At 37.2% G+C, this 16,501-nt stretch overlaps 2 pseudogenes across 2 annotated transcripts; one reads left to right on the top strand and one right to left on the bottom strand.

Annotated features, from left to right (window-relative positions):
* Positions 1-4,571: 4,571 nt before the first annotated feature.
* LOC309852191 (olfactory receptor 3A3-like) lies at positions 4,572-5,318 on the top strand (annotated as a pseudogene). The gene has a single exon. The product of its transcript is annotated as an olfactory receptor 3A3-like (transcript).
* Positions 5,319-13,742: 8,424 nt separating this feature from the next.
* On the bottom strand, positions 13,743-14,630 carry LOC309852190 (protein SET pseudogene; annotated as a pseudogene). Its single transcript has one exon. The product of its transcript is annotated as a protein SET pseudogene (transcript).
* Between the last annotated feature and the right edge of the window lie 1,871 nt (positions 14,631-16,501).

Genomic DNA, 16,501 nt, shown 5'->3' with positions numbered 1-16,501 from the left:
GGCTTTCTGCTCTGCAGGGAGCCTGCTTCCTCCTCTCTCTCTGCCTGCCTCTCTGCCTACTTGTGATCTCTGTCTGTCAAATAAATAAATAAAATCTTTTTTTAAAAAATAGCACAACAACAATTCTTATACACTGCTGGTAAGATTATAAAATGGTGCAATCATTTTGGAAAATAATTTTATTTTATCCTTTAAATCTGAAAATACACAAATTCCATTCCTAATTGGAGACCCTAGACAAATTCTTGCATTTGTGCACCAGGAGATGAGTACAAGAGTGTTCACAGAAGCAAAATGCCTTCAGACAAAAAGCAAATGAATTATGGTATCATCACATCACACAGTGCTATACATCCTTAAAAAAAAAAAAACAAATGAGCAACAGTTTTTGGCACTCACTATCAGAGAACGACACAAACACATTGAGTGAAATAAACAAGTCAAAGGAAGACTAACTATTGAGTGATCTCATTTACATAAAGACTAAATATATTAAAAACTTAATATTTTGCTTAGAGAATCATATATATGTAACAAAAAGATTTTAAGTGGATTTTTTTTTCAGAATAATGTTACCTGAGTAAGGAGATAAAGGATTAGGATTAAGGAGGGACACACAGGAATCTTTAAAGACAATGGAATGTTCTATTTCATAAATTGTGTAGTAGGTAAGATATTCACTTTATTGTTTTAGTATTCTTTTTTTTAAAGTCAGTTTTATTATTTCACAATAAATTTATATTTATTGTCATATCATATACTGTTTATGATTTACAAACAGTAAAATTTACCTTTTATAGGTGTCTATGAGTTTTGACCAATGAATACAGTTGTGTACATCACCACCATCAAGATATAGAATAGTTCTATCACTCCAAAAATCCCTTCATGTCCCTTTGTAGTCAATCCTATTTGCCCTCTCTATCCCCCTAGAAATCACTGATGTGTCTCCATCACTATAGTTGTCTTTTTTTTTAGAATGTCATATAAAGGTAATCATACAACCTTTTACATCTTTTTTTTTTTTTGCATAAAAAAAGAGCTGTAAGCAAATGTTGAACTCATGTTATTGGTATGCATGCTGAATTATTTAGGGAGAGGCGTACTGATGCCTATAGTTTTATTTGAAATGCATCAAAGAGTAAGATGGAATGATAGATGGAAAGCGGGAAGGTCAGATGGATAAATATGTGATAAAACAAGTACAGTAAAATTATAATGGTAAAATTGAGATGATGGGGACATGGGTATTCACTGTATAACTATTTGAACTTTATGTTTGAAAAACGTTAGGGGGAAAAAGTCCATTATTGATTAGAGGGCTTGGTAAAATAACTTCTTATCAAATATATCAGTCTTCATAATCTTTGAAACCATTTCTAGAAATCTGATCTAAATGTAGTAGAACCATGTGTATGAAGAGAAATTTTAAATACAGTAATTTAAATACCTACCAATAAAGGAATAATCAAGAAATCTTTTTATTTATTACCTCCTTATTGAAACGCTCTCTTCCTTGGATCCAGTCTGAGTCTGGAGGTGAAGCAAGGGAAAATGGCACAAGAAGGTGAGCTTACTTTGATATTCAACCCCTTGGCTTTGGACTTGGGCATAGCAACTCTCTCTGTCCTCTTCCAGGAGGTTCTGCTATCCCTCATGCAAGCTGACCACAGCAGGCCTCCTGGAACCTTAGTTCTTAGGTGAAATAACTTATTCTTAAGCTGAGAAGACCACTGCATATGCAATATTGTCATACTGTTGTTTTATTTATGAAACACATTAAAAATAAAACTAATGAGCAAAGTATTATTAATCAAGTAAAAAATTAAAAACAGATTTAAAAAAATTTTTTTTAAGATTTTATTTATTTGAGAGAGAGAGCAAGAGAGCACAAGTAGACAGAGCAGCAGGCAGAGAGAGAGGGAGGACCAGCCTCCTCTCTGAGCAGGGAGCTTGATGTGGGGCTTGATCCCAGGATCCTGAGATCATGACCTGAGCCAAAGGCAGACACGACCAACTGAGCTAATCAGGCACCCTTAAAAACAGATTTTGTAGACTTTTTCAGCTCTGTGGCAAAAGTCTGAAGATTGTAATAAGGTTATTCTATTGAGTTATCACGATTTCATTATTATCTTAACTAAAAATGATGCAACGGTCATCAGTAGCAGCGGTATAAGCATCATCATTAAGTCCCAAAAGAAATTAAATGGTCTAAGCACTCAAGCAAATTTGCTTCCTTTCCACTGGGTGATCTTTATTACATGAGGGTTTTGAATCACCATATGTTTACATAATTAGTGTTCTTTTCTTTTCCTTCATAGTTAATGGAATTGAAAAACCTATGCTAACAAATAAGTCAGTAGATCTTGAAGCCAATTAAAACTCTCAAAACAAAGATATAAGGACGAAGTATTAACAATATTGGTGGGGGATATGAAGAATACATGTTTCCCCTACCCCTTATATAAAAGATAAATAGTTCTGTAATTTGTACTTTTGTCATAAAGTAACAAGGAATCTAGTCTTGAGAATGTAGAGTATCAAAGGATGAGAAAAGATCTTTGCACAAACTGGAGGTAGAAACTATTTAGAACACAGGACAAACATCAGAGAGAAACAGATTTGGTTGCATTATTATTTATGGAAGTGGAAAGTTGGAAACTAAATATCCAGTGGTTAAATAGATTTTGGCAAATGCAAATGATAGAATATTAGAAAGTCATTATAAAAATTAATTAAATGAAGCTCAAAATACAGATTTTTTTTAAAGCTGAGAAATAAATAATCCAGTCAAGAAATGGGCAGAAGACATGAACAGACACTTCAACAAAGAAGACATATAAGTGGTTAACAGACACATGAAAAGAAGTTCAACATCACTAGCCATCAGGGAGATACAGATCAAAACCACAATGAGATACCATTACACCAGCTAGAATGGCCAGAATGAACAAGACAGGAAAAAATAAGTGTTGGCAAGGATTTGGAGAAAGGGGAACCCTTTTACACTGTTGATGGGAATGCAAGCTGGTACAACCACACTGGAAAACAGTATGGAGGTGCAATAATAGGTTCCCTTTAGGCTCTGTACCCTGCAGGTCCCCTTCTATGGACAGCTGTCAACAAAGATCCTAATGCCCTGCCTATTCTTCCTTGACTTATGATAGCCTTGAACCATTACAAAGCTGCTCAACTGACCCTGCAAAGAGTTTCTCCCAGACTTGTTAATTAAATCCATGGGTAAATTACTAAATTTTACACCTGAAACTAATTTTGCCATATATGTTAACTAACCATAATTTAAATTAAAAATTGACATTAATAAAGAAAACCAGTGGGAAAGCTTTCTTACTGAACAGGAATTGTTAATAATTGTTTAATTTAATAATTGTTAATAAGTCATACTTGATGCCTAAAGTCACTTTCAGGAATTAGCAAAAGTAGGGCAGTATTGGTCTAAAAGGTATCCCAAATCTTTATCTTTCCTTATGATATTGGGGACCTTAAGGTTGGAAAACATTTTGGATCAGGATGCTACAGGATCTGGATTATCTGGAAGCAGGAAAAGGGCAAGTCATTCATTTTAGACTAGAAGAGATGCCGAGTTTGAGAATGGTTAATGTGAGCTATGATGGGAGATGTGACATGACCTTGTGAGATAAAGGAGGCCCAGAGACGCTGTTCCAGGGATAATATAGGAGCAAATCCTGCCTAGGCTCCACCCTCCTCTCAGCCCCAGGCTGCAGGTAAGGCTAGGAAGAGGGATCCAACCCATCTGGTTTAGTCCAGCCCATCTTTCTCCCAGAAACCCAAAGTCCCAACTCCATCCCCAACACTGTATGTGATCGTTGCCACACTTTAAGGCTTTCTGAAATTCATTTTAACTCCATAAAATGTTGATAACAAGGCAGACACATAGTGCGTAAATTAATGAAGGGAAAGATATGACTAAAATGGAGTGTGGAAGTCAGAATGGGGGCTCTCACTCTGTACCACTCTGCCTCAATTGTATGAAAACCTATCAATTACAGATCTTAACAGAAAAATTCTCAAGGGAAAAGAACCATCAATTTCAGGTCCCAAAAGAGAAAGATGTACATTTCATCTCTGACAAGAAATAGACCACCCCAGCAACTCACCCAGTGAAAAACCAACATCACCCTTAACTCTTGCTTTTCTCCAAGGGACAACTCCTCCCAACTTCCTCCTTCTTCATAAAGTAACATTCCTCTCTTTTGTTTGTTGGGTGAGCCTATGGTTTTGTTTTTGTTTTTTGTTTTTTGGGTTTTTTTTTTTTTGCCATAGCTTGCTTGTTCCAAACAGCAGTTATCTCTTATTCCTGAATAAACCTATTTTTGCTGGTGAAAATAACTGACTTTTATTTGTAAAATCAACAGTAGGTGCTAAAAAATTTTTTGTTAAATAAATGAATGACTTTTACCATACCCATGAAGGTTGTACTTGGAAACATGTTGAGGAAGAACAAAATGTTTTAATGGTTCTAGAGGTTGTATGTTATATAGCATCATATGGCTTTGGTTCCCCTTGGAAGATGCTTATTTCTGAGGCCTATGTACTTCTTTCTGGGGAACATGTCCCTGCTAGATGATGGATGCATCTGTGTCACTGTCCCTGCCATGCTGAGGCACTGCATTTCCAAAACCAGAAGCATTCTCTACATGGCCTGCCTCTCCCAGCTTTTCTCCTTCCACCCCGTGGCAGGAGTGGACTGCTTCCTGCTGACAGTCATGGCCTCTGCCAGCCCCTCACCTACAGCACCCACATGAGCTGAGGAATCCAGCAAGCACTGGCTTGTGGGCATGTCATGTGTCCTTTCCTTCACCAATGCACTGACCCAAAGTGTTGCCTATCCACTCTTAACTTCTGTGACCCCCCCATGTGATCAATCACTTATATTGTGACCTCCCACAGCTCTTCTGGCTCTCCTGCTCCAGCACCCAACTCAACGAGCTGCTGCTTTTGATAGCAGCAGCCTTCATGGTGGTCCCCTTGGTCCTCATCACTGGGTCCTATGCACACATGGCAGTGGCAGCCCTAGGAATCAGCTCTGTGGAGGGCAGAAAGAAAGCTTTCTCCACATGTGGCTTCCATCTCAGCATGGTGGGCATATTTAAGCGACAGGTGTCTTCAGCTACATGAGGCTGGGCTCAGTGGAGACCTCAGACAAGGACAAAGGGATCAGCATTCTCATTGCTGTCATCAGCACCGTGCTGAACCTACTCATCTACAGCCTCTAAAACCCCGATGTGCAGGGGGCCCTGCAGCGGGTTTTCACAGGCAGACAGTCTTCAGAGTGAGATCCCTCTTCTGGCCTTAATGAATGTCATGACTCTTTGTCTTTGCAGCTTCCAAAAGGTATTGTGATGAATGCAAATGGGAAATGAATATGATGAAATGGGGTTAGAGACTGGCTTAGGAAGGAGAGCACAATAAAGATGACAATAGCTATCACTTATGATATATGACAGGCCTTGTTCTAAGTGAATGACATCTACTAACTCATTTAATCCTCATAACAATCTTATGAGGTAGATACAGATTTACAAATTACAGATTAGGAAACTGAACCTCAAAGAGGTTAAGTAATTTGGCAAAGCCACACAGCTAATGAACAGCAGAGCTAGGATTTGAACCCAGGCAGGCTAAATCTTTACTGCATCTTATTTCAAGGAGGAAGGATATCTGTAAAGTGTGTGTGTGTGTGTGTGTGTGTGTGTGTGTGTGTGTGTGTGTGTGTGTTGGGGGGGAATGGATAACAAAAAGAATTTAAAAGAAAAGGAAAATCAGGGATGCCTGGGTGGCTCAGTCATTTAAGCATCTGCCTTCAGCTTGGGTCATGGTCCCAGGGTCCTGGGAGCCTGCTTCTCCCTCTGTCTGCCACTTCCCCTGCTTGTACTCTCTCTCTCTCTCTGACAAATAAATAAATTAAAGAGAGAGAGAGAGAGAGAAGGAAAATCAGTTCTATAGGGGAAAAACTATTTAAATAAAACAGTAATAGGAATCAAGAAATTTTTGTTCCTTTGACAAATTTATAGTTTGTTCCAGAGCAGCTGATAGAGGCTGAAGGAATTGCTGGGATAAATAAATTAATTAATTAACAAAAAGAAAACAATTTTAAAAAATCAAGTCTGAGGGAATAAGCCTTGTTTAGAAATATCAGAGAGGTGAGGTAGAAATATTTCATATTCATTTCTACAATACAAAAATTATGTGTAATGGAGAAAGAAGTTCAGCTCATTTGGAAAAATCTTTGACTGAATGGAATCTTCATCATCTCTGATACAAACCTGAAACTAAGCCTTTCTCTCTGTATTGCACTTCATTTATTCAATTTACACTTTTAAACAGCATGTTATTTAACCACCATGTATTTGTGATCCCTCCAGATTTTTTCTTATGGTTGACTTCTAGTTTCATAGCATGTGGTCAGAAAAGATGCATGATAAGACCTCAGTCTTCTTCAATTTGTTGACACTGGTTTTGTGGGTTAACATGTGATCTATTCTAGAGAATTTTCTATTTGCACTTGAAAAGAAAGTGTGTTCTAGTGCTTTAGGTTGAATATATCTGTTAGTCCATCTGATGCAGCGTGTTGGTCAAAGCCATTATTTTCTTCTTTATTTTCTGTTTAAACAATCTGTTCATTGACATAAATGGGGTGTTAAGTTCTCCTGCTATTATTGTATTATTATCAATGAGTTTCTTTATGTTCATTATTAACTGTTTTATGTATTTGTGTGCTTCTATGTTGGGTACATAAATATTTACAGTTTTCATCTTCCTTTTGGATTGTGCCCTTCATATAATGTCCTTCTTTGTCTCTTGTTATAGTCTTTGTTCCAAAGTCATTTTGTTTGAAAAAAGTATGCTATTCTGGCTTTTTTTTTTTTTTTAATCCATTCACGTGATAGATCATTCTCTATCCCCTCACTTTCGATTTGCAGGTATCCTTAGGTTAAAAATGAGTCTCTTATAAGCAGCATTTAGATAAGTCTTCATTCTTTTATCCATTCTGTCACCCTTTGTCTTTTGATTGGGGGCATTTATTCTGTTTGCATTCAAAGTAATTATTGATAATTATGTATCTAGTGCCATTTTATTACTTTTTTGTGGTTGTTTCTGAAGATTTTCTGTGATCCTTTCTTGTCTTCTGTCTTTCATGTTTTGCTGATTTTCTTTAGTGATATATTTGGTTTTCTTTCTCTTTATTCTTTGCATGTTTGTTGGTGGTTTTGGATATATGGTTGCATTAGGTTTGTATATAACCTCTTCTGCATGCAACAGTCTATATTAAGTTGATGTTCATTTAAATTTGAACCATTCCTTTCATTCTTTTCTCGTCTCCCCCTCCTGTTTTATGTAAATGTTATAACATTTTATATACTTTTTTGTGAGTTACTTGACTAATTTTTTTTACAGAAATATTAATTTTTACTGTTTTTGTGTTTCCTACTTTTATACTATGATTTTTGGTCTCTCTTTCCCACTCAAAGAGTCCCCTTTAATATTTCTTGCAGGGCTGGTTTAGTCATGAACTGTTTAATTTTTTGCTTGTATGGGAAACTATATCTCCTCTTTTATTCTGAACGATAGCTTTGTTAGATAGAATATTCTTGGCTGCAGCTTTTTCCCATTCAGCACTGTGTGTCTGTGTGTGTGTGTACACATTTAGTTTTATTGTACCAAACAGCTCAAACACTTTTAATGTCTTTTTTAAAAATTAAAAATAATTTTTAAAATTAAAAAATATTTTATTATAAAAATATAATGTACTATTAGCCCCAGGGGTACAGGTCTGTGAATCACCAGGTTTACCCACTTCACAGCACTCACCATAGCACATAACCTTCCCAATGTCCATAACCCCACAACCCTTTCCCTAACCCCCTTCCCTTGGCCCCCCTCAGTTTGTTTTGTGAGACTAAGAGTCTCTTATGGTTTGTCTCCCTCCCAATCCCATCTTGTTTCATTTATTCTTTTCCTACCCCCCAAACCCCCCAAGTTGCATCTCCACTTCTTCATATCAGGGAGATCATATGATAGTTGTCTTTCTCTGATTGACTTATTTCCCTAAGCCTAATACCCTCTAGTTCCATTCACATCATTGCAAATGGCAAGATTTCATTTCTTTTGATGGCTGCATAGTATTCCATTGTATATATATACCACCTCTTCTTTATCCATTCATCTGTTGACGGACACCTAGGTTCTTTCCATAGTTTGGATATTGTGGACATTGCTGCTATAAACATTCGGGTGCACGTGCCCCTTTGGAACACCACATTTGTATCTTTAGGGTATATACCCAGTAGTGCAATCACTAGGTATAGGGTAGCTCTATTTTCAGCTTTTTGAAGAACCTCCATTTTGTTTTCCAGAGTGGTTGCACCAGCTTGCGTTCCCATCAACAGTGTAGGAGGGTTCCCCTTTCTCTGCATCCTCGCCAGCATCTGTCATTTCCTGACTTGTTGATTTTAGCCATTCTGACTGGTGTGAGGTGGTATCTCATTGTGATTTTGATTTGTATTTCCCTGATGCCAAGTGCTGTGGAGCATTTTTTCATGTGTCTGTTGGCCATCTGGATGTCTTCTTTGCAGAAATGTCTGTTCATGTCCTCTGCTCATTTCTTGGTTGAATTATTTGTTCTTTGGGTGTTGAGTTTGCTAAGTTCTTTATAGATTTTGGATACTAGCCCTTTATCTGTTATGTTGTTTGCAAATATCTTCTCCCATTCTGTCAATTGTCTTTTGATTTTGTTATGTTTCCTTTTCTGTGCAAAAGCTTTTGATCTTGATGAAATCCCAATAGTTCATTTTTGCCCTTGCTTCTGTTGCCTTTGGCGATGTTCCTAGGAAGAAGTTGTTGCGGCTGAGGTCAAAGAGGTTGCTGCCCATGTTCTCCTCAAGGATTTTGATGGGTTCCTTTCTCACATTGAGGTCCTTCATCCATTTTGAGTCTATTTTTGTGTGTGGTATAAGGAAATGGTCCAATTTCATTTTCCTGCTTGTGGCTGTCCAATTTTGCCAACACCATTTGTTGAAGAGGCTGTCTTTTTCCCATTGGACATTCTTTTCTGCTTTGTCAAAGATTAGTTGACCTTAGAGTTAAGGGTCCATTTCTGGGCTCTCTATTCTGTTCCATTGGTCTATGTGTCTGTTTTTGTGCCAGTACCATACTGTCTTAAGGATGACAGCTTTGTAACAGAGTTTGAGGTCTGGAATTGTGATGCCACCAACTTTGGGTTTCTTCCTCAAAATTCATCTGGCTATTTGAGGCCTTTTCTGGTTCCATATAAATTTTAGGATTATTTGTTCCATTGTCTCAAAAAAAAATGCATGGCATTTTGATAGGGATTGCATTAAATGTGTAGATTGTTTTAGGTAGAATAGACATTTTCACAGTATTTGTTCTTCCAATCCATGAGCATGGAACGTTTTTCATTTCTTTGTCTTCCTCAATTTCTTTCATGAGTACTTTATACTTTTCTGAGTACAGATTCTTTGCCTCTTTGGTTAGGTTTATTCCTAGGTATCTTACGGTTTGGGGTGCAATTGAAAATGGGATTGAGGGATGCCTGGGTGGCTCAGTTGGTTGGACGACTGCCTTCGGCTCAGGTCATGATCCCGGAGTCCCAGGATCGAGTCCCGCATCAAGCTCCCAGCTCCATGGGGAGTCTTCTTCTCCCTCTGACCTTCTCCTAGCTCATGCTCTCTCTCACTGTCTCTCTCTCAAATAAATAAATAAAAAATCTTAAAAAAAAAAAGAAAATGGGATTGATTCCTTAATTTCTCTTTCTTCTGTCTTGTTGTTGGTGTAAAGAAATACAACTGAGTTCCATGCATTGATTTTATGTCCTGACACTTTACTGAATTCCTGTACAAGTTCTAGCAGGTTTGGAGTGGATTCTTTTGGGTTTTCCACATAAGGTATCATATCATCTTCGAAGAGTGATAGTTTGACTTCTTCTTTGCTGATTCAGATGCCTTTAATTTCTTTTTTTTTTTAAGATTTTATTTATTTGAAAGATACAGATCACAAGTAGGCAGAGAGGCAGGTAGAGAGAGAGAGAGAGAGGAGGAAACAGGCCCCCTGCTGAGTAGAAGAGCCTGATGTGGGTCTCGATCCCAGGATTCTGGGATCATGACCTGAGTCAAAGGCAGAGGCTTTAACCCTCTGAGCCACCCGGATGCCCCGCCTTTTATTTCTTTTTGTTGTCTGATTGCTGAGGCTAGGACTTCTAGTAGTATGTTGAATAGCAGTGGTGATAATAGACATCCCTGCCGTGCTCCTGACCTTAGCAGAAAAGCTCTCAGTTTTTCTCCATTGAGAATGATATTCTCTATGTTTTTCATAGATGGCTTTAATAATATTGAGGTATGTGCCCTCTATCCCTACACTTTGAAGAGTTTTGATCAGGAAGGGATGCTGTACTTTGTCAAATGCTTTTTCAGCATCTACTGAGAGTACTATATCGTTCTTATTATTTCTTTTATTAATGCATTGTATCACATCAATTGATTTACAGATGTTGAACCAATCTTGCAGCCCTGGAATAAATCCCACTTTGTCGTGGTGAATAATCTTTTAATGTACTCTTGGATCCTATTGGCTAGTATTTTGGTGAGAATTTTCGCATCTGTGTTCATCAAGGATGTTGGCCTGTAGTTCTCTTTTTTGATGGGATCCCTGTGTGGTTTTGGGATCAAGGTGATGCTGGCCTCATAAAATGAAAATGAAAAGGAAGTTTTCCTTCCATTTCTATTTTTTTGGAACAGTTTCAGGAGAATAGGAATTAATTCTTCTTTAAATGTTTGGTAGAGGGATGCGTGGGTGACTCAGTTGTTTGGGCAGCTGCCTTCGGCTCAGGTCATGATCGCAGCATCCTGGGATCGAGTCCCACATCGGGCTCCTTGCTTGGCGGGGAGCCTGCTTCTCCCTCTGCCTCTGCCTGCCACTCTGTCTGCCTGTGCTTGCTCTCACTTCTCTCTCTATGACAAATAAATAAATAAAATCTTTTTTAAAAATAAAAATTAAAAATAAATGTTTGGTAGAATTCCCCTGGGAAGCCATCTGACCCTGGGCTTTTGTTTGTTTGGAGATTTTCGATGACTGTTTCAATCTCCTTACTCATTATGTTCCAGTTTTCTATTTCATCCTGGTTCAGTTGTGGTAGTTTATATGTCTCTAGGAATGCATCCATTTCTTCCAGATTGTCAAATTTGTTGACACAGAGTTGCTCATAATATGTTCTTATAATTGTTTGTATTTCTCTGGTGTTGGTTGTGATCTCTCCTCTTTCATACATGATTTTATTTATTTGATTCCATTCTCTTTTCTTTTTAATAAGTCTGGCCAGGGGGTTATCAATCTAATTAATTCTTTCAAAGAACCAGCTCCTAGTTTTGTTGATTTGTTCTATTGGGGTTTTTTGTTTGTTTGTTTGTCTGTTTTTTGGTTTCTATTTCATTGATTTTTCTCTGATCTTTATGATTTCTCTTCTCCTGCTCTTCTCCTTCTGGGTTTAGGTTTTCTTTGTTGATCTTTCTCCAGCTCCTTTAGGTGTAGGGTTAGGCTGTGTTTTTGAGATTTTTCTTGTTTCTTAAGAAAGGCTTGTATCACTATATATTTTCCTCTCAGGACTGCCTTTGCTGTGTCCTGATTTTGAAACATAGTGTTTTCATTATCATTTGTTTCCATGAATTTTTTCAATTCTTTATTTCCTGGTTGACCCATTCATTCTTTAGAAGGATGCTCTTTAGCCTCCATGTATTTGGGTTCTTTCAAAACTTCCTCTTGTGATTGAGTTCTAGCTTCAGAGCATTCTGGTCTGAAAATATGCAGGGAATGATCCCAATCTTTTGATACCAGTTGAGACTTTATGACCCAGGATGTGATTTATTCTAGAGAATGTTCCATGTGCACTAGAGAAGAATGTGTATTCTGTTGCTTTGGGATGGAATGTTCTGAATATATTTGTGATGTCCATCTGGTCCAGTGTGTCATTTAAGGCCTCTATTTCCTTGTTGATCTTTTGCTTGGATGATCTGTCCATTTCAGTGAGGATAGTGTTAAAGTCCCCTACTGTTATTGTATTATTGTCGATGTTTTTCTTTGATTTTGTTATTAATTATTTTATATAGTTGGCTGCTCTCATGTTAGGGACATAGATATTTAAAATCATTAGGTCTTCTTGAACAAACCCTTTGAGTATGATATAGTGTCCTTCCTCATCTCTTTTTATAGTCTTTGGCTTAAAGTCTAATTGATCTGATATAAGGATTGCCACCCCAGCTTTCTTCTGGATGTCCATTACCATGGTAAATTGTTTTCCACCCCCTCACTTTAAATCTGGAAGTGTCTTTGGTCTAAAATTAGTTTCTTGTAGGCAGCATATTAATGGGTTTTGTTTTTTTAATCCATTCTGATACCCTGTGTCTTTTGATTGGAGCATTTAGCCCATTTACATTCAGGGTAGCTATTGAGAGATATGAATTTAGTGCCATTGTATTGCCTGTAAGGTGACTGTTACTGCATATTGTCTCTGTTCTTTTCTGATCTACTACTTTTAGGGTCTCTCTTTGCTTAGAAGATCCCTTTCAATATTTCCTGTAGAGCTGGTTTGGTGTTTGCAAAGTCTTTCAGTTTTTGTTTGTCCTGGAAGCTTTTTATCTCTCCTTCTATTTTCAGTGATAGCCTAGGTGGATATTATATTCTTGTTTGCATGTTTTAATGTCTTTTAAACTGAGCATTATCTCTCCTTTCTAGTGAAACAAAAAGTAAATTTAAAAATAAACAGGAACAAAATTACAATAGAGAACGTCAATGCCAAATAAGATCCTATAGGTTCTGCTGATTCTCCCATCAAATGGCAGGGCTCATGTCATCATTGGGAGGAAATTTTATTTTATTTTTTTATTTTTTTAATTTTTTTAAACATTTTATTTATTCATTTGACAGAGAGAGATCACAAGCAGGCAGAGAGGCAGGCAGAGAGAGAGAGAGGAGGAAGCAGGCTCCCCGCGGAACAGAGAACCCGATGCGGGACTCGATCCCAGGACCCTGAGATCATGACCTGAGCCAAAGGCAGTGGCTTAATCCACTGAGCCACCCAGGTGCCCGGAAATTTTATTTTAAAATTGCCTTCTTAAATGCAAGGATGTTCATTAAACATCACAAGTAAACATGCCAAAGGAAAAGTCATATTGTCAAAATGTCTACTTAACCACCCAGACATCTCAAACCCACCCTTTGGTGATGTACTATAACCCCATTTTTTAAAGTTTTTTTTTTTCTTTTAAACAAGAGTAATTAGACAGATACATGTTGGTAAATGCCAACTGTCCGTTATCACATAGAGACACAGTATAATAATCTCTACGCCCAATGTACAGAGAAAGGATGAAAAAGCTGGAATTCTATGTACTACTACATAGGGCCTATAACTCTGACATCTGGAGAGCTGTCAGCATAATCAAGGAAGCAGAAGAATTTTCTTTTTTCCCATGGAGCATGGTGTAGATTCCATAAAGATTTGTTGAGACAGGAAGGGATAAAAATTAATTTGGAAAAGAAAGGGGTAGAGATTCTTTTCCCACTATATTCTGCTCAAAGGTATTCCTCTCTCCCATAATTTGAGAACCATGTTATAAAGGAAGAGTGAAGAGAATTCAAAATAAGGCAATGAACAGAATAATGGGAAGGGAAACGACTGAAACTTGCCTTCAGGGACTGGAGAAAATTAAAAAAGGAAGGTTGGAATCCATCGGTGTTCCATTAGTCATCTTCTCTTCATCTTCCTCTCCTTCATTTCCCTCATCCTCATCTTCATCTCTTCACCTTCATGCTCACCTCCTTCTTCATTGATATTTTCCAATCCTTTTTCTCCATCATCTTCTCCTTCACCTTCTTCATCCATATTGGGAACCACGTAGTACTGTAATGGATTTGGCTAAATACCATCTTTGATGATCTCTCTTAATTCATCTGTACCTGCATCAGAATGGTCAGTAAACCAGATGAAGAAGATCTCTGGTTCCTCATGCTGTCTCTTTCTTCTAGTTTTATTCTGCATTTTACTTGAACATTTCACCATTCCTCTCCAGATTTCTGTTTGATTTCAGTGGACTTTGAAGAAAGATCATCACTGTCATTCAGATGACATTCTTTGGAGAGAACTTTACTTTCAAAGGAAGAGTATTCATCAAAATAAAATCTATTCTGATTTAATATCTTCAAATTCTGTCACTTCAACTTTTGTCAAATAATGCAGCACCTCTTCATCCTCCTCCCCAAGGAGTGTAGACACTAGTAGATGGTTGACAAATGTTACCCCCAAATTTGGGATTTTTGGCAATCAATTACAATCTCTGAAGGAATGATTGGTGGAGTTTGTTATATTTCTGTTCTACCTTCAAAAATCTCCTCACTGGCTTATTCATTAAGTCTGTCTATTCCATTTGTTACTTCATCTTTGTGTTAAATTGCTTCTTGCTGTTTTTTTCTCCCTTTGGCAAGTGCTCAGATGTTGATATCTCCTTTGGCTTGGGGGCAAGAGGCAATCTTGGTTTCTTTGTTTGGGGCAGGAGTGAACAATGGCATTTGGGGACCATGCTGTGAGGATAGTCCATAAAATAAGGGCAGATGCATGTATGGAAGAAGTTCTGATTACTCTCCAGCTCAGCACTTGGAATGTATCATACCACTCTCTTCTGGCTTGCAAGGTTTCTATTGAAAAATCTCCTACTAGGTTTATGGGTTTTCCCTTCTAAGTTAATGACTTCTGTCTTGCTGCTTTCAAGATTTTTTCTTTATCACTTTATTTTGTGAATTTAATTACAATACATATTGGTGTTGGCCTGCTTTTGTTGATTTTGATGGGAATTCTCTATACCTTCTGGATCTGGATATCTGTTTCCCCATATGAGGGAAAATTTAAACTATTATTTATTCAAACAAAATTTCTGTGCACTTTACTCTGTTTCTCTTCTGGGACTCCTATAATACCAATGGTATTATGTTTGATGGAGTCACTGAGTTCCCTAGATCTATTTAATTGTATATAATTTCCTTTTCTCTCTTCTGTTCAGCTTGACTACTTTCTATTACTCTGTCTTCTAGGTCACTAATTTGTGCCCCTGCTTCTTTCATTCTGCTATTCAAATCATTCAAGCATGTTTCTCATTTCATTTATTGATCTCTTTATCTTTAACATGTTATTCCTTATCTCTGTGCTGAAGGTTTAACTCAGGTCTTCCACCCCTTTCTCAAGTCCGGTGATTGTTGCTTTAAGTTTTCTTTCAAGCATGTTACCTGTATCTATTTCACTTAGATCTCTGGCTGTGGCCTAGTCCTATTCTTTCATTTGGGATAAATTTGTCTGTATCCTCATTTTGCTTGCTTCTCTGTGACTGCTTCTGTGTGTTAAAGTTAGCTGAGTCTTCCATTCTTTAAAGTAGTGACTTTATGAAGAAAAGGACCTGGAGTACCCTGCAGTGCCACATCCCTTGTTCACCAGAACCTGGCACTTATCAACACAAAATTAACAAATTTACAATTCAAGCCCAAGTGAAGACAACTCCATGGGATAAACAATCCTCACAAAGAAGAATCTGGAAAGATTGTATATTACAGGGTTATATAGGTTTTTTTGTTGTTGAGTTACAAATCATCATGATGAAGGACATTTCAGAAAACTGTCTATGCTTTTAGTACATGCAAGTTTGCATGTTTTGGAGGTATGGGAATGGAATTTCAGGAGATTTTTACTCTTCTATTTAGTATAAAATATTTCCTTTAGGTTATTTGCTAATAATTTGATATACAATGTATGCTTAGGGCAGAAATATTACCCATGCTCTGAAGTTTGGTGAAGTTACTGTGACCTTGGTAAAAGTATATCTTCCCTAGGAGCCCAGGAGCAGGATCCACAAACACTAAAAGTTGAAAACTTCCTTTATCATATGCCCCTTTTGGTCAATAATCTTTCCTCAGAAAACACTGATGATCAACCTATTTTATATCCCTCGGTGCCAGAGTGACTGGCTTGTCTGCCTAGGTCCATCAAGTTCCCCATTGCTAAGTGTGAGAATATATACATAAATATAAATAAATATATAAATATAAATATAGGAACTTAGTTTCCTTATTCAGGGGAATTTATTATACCATAAATGGTGGGAATCTTAAAAGTGATATATGTTTTTTAATAAGTCCAATTGGTGAGCAAACATGGTATGTGTGCTTGGCTTAGATGGTCTAGTTTAACATTTTATATAATATTTATAACAAAGATATATGGACAATAAAAGAATTCCAATAATTACAATTTGAAGGAGCCAATGTAATATTAGAATAGACCCAGAAGAAAAAAACCCAATGAATCCTTTATATTTATCTTGGTAAAAGGGTAGGGAAATTTATGATTATTTATGAGGAAAAATGGAGCATGTGCACTGAGCAAACATAACATCTATTCCCATGT

This window comes from Mustela nivalis (genome assembly GCF_964662115.1).
Source record: "Mustela nivalis genome assembly, chromosome: 17".
NCBI lineage: Eukaryota > Metazoa > Chordata > Mammalia > Carnivora > Mustelidae > Mustela > Mustela nivalis.
The sequence above is the reverse complement of the archived record's forward strand: the minus strand, read 5'-3'. Positions and strand labels throughout refer to the sequence as shown.